General features: G+C 38.3%; 1 non-coding gene across 1 annotated transcript; it reads right to left on the bottom strand.

Annotated features, from left to right (window-relative positions):
- Trnag-gcc (transfer RNA glycine (anticodon GCC)) lies at window positions 1-71 on the bottom strand. Its single transcript has one exon. It is a non-coding gene; the product is annotated as a tRNA-Gly (tRNA).
- Window positions 72-999: the final 928 nt, after the last annotated feature.

The following is a 999-nucleotide window of genomic DNA, read 5'->3' as shown; positions in this document are numbered from 1 at the left end:
TGCATCGGCCGGGAATCGAACCCGGGCCTCCCGCGTGGCAGGCGAGAATTCTACCACTGAACCACCGATGCTTGTAGAGGAAAGAAGAAATTGCCTTAAAATTCTTAGAAAGCGAAAGGAAACGCTAAAATTTAATGTTGCTCTTACTTTGGACCACTTAGGATAAGGTGGGAATAAAGAGTCCGTGTTTAATGAACCAAAATCTAATCAATTATGTCCGTCCACTCAGATGAACTGTGGCGACAACTTGACATGCTAGTTGACGGTATTTATTTAAAGCCCCAATTCACACCTGAGATTAAAAATAGAGTTAATTCGAATCCTATCGCTGCTTACGTATTATGATAAATTATAAAGAAAATAATATAAGTCAGTGAGAAAATCTAACTAAACGCGGTAAACATTCTGACATTGCGAGATTATGTACAACTATATATATACACGTGTCCTACCTGGCTCTCTCACAGTAATTAAGGTCCTGATGGTAAGAGAGCCAGGTAGGACAAGTATACTCTCTCTGATAATGGATTTAAGTTGGATAAATTCATATTCAACAAGGACGCTGGCAAGAATTGGTTCGCTAATTAACAGAGTGGTGGATGAGTGGAACAGGCTTGGCAGTCATGTTGTGAGTCCCAATACGATAGACACATTCATAAAAAGATTAGATACATTCATGGATAGTGATGTTAGGTTGGGTTAGGTTCACAGGAGCTGCCTTGCAAAGACCTATACTGGCCTCTTGTAGACTCCTTACGTTCTTATGTTCAAACGAGAAATGGGTCAGTTAAAGAATAATGAAATGGAAAACGGGGCAGCAAAGAATATGATAAAGTGGAAAATGAAACAGATGATGAATAAGAGAATGGAGAACGAGAGAAGATATTATGGAAAATGAAGAAGGGAAAGGAAAAGAAAAACGAGAGAATGAAATAGTGCAAAATGAAACAGATAATGAAAAAGAGAATGGAAAACGAGAGAAAGATATAATGGAAAATG

Source organism: Eriocheir sinensis, chromosome 36 (genome assembly GCF_024679095.1).
Source record: "Eriocheir sinensis breed Jianghai 21 chromosome 36, ASM2467909v1, whole genome shotgun sequence".
Lineage (NCBI taxonomy): Eukaryota > Metazoa > Arthropoda > Malacostraca > Decapoda > Varunidae > Eriocheir > Eriocheir sinensis.
Note: the sequence above shows the minus strand (reverse complement) of the source record. Positions and strands in the feature narration are given on the sequence as shown.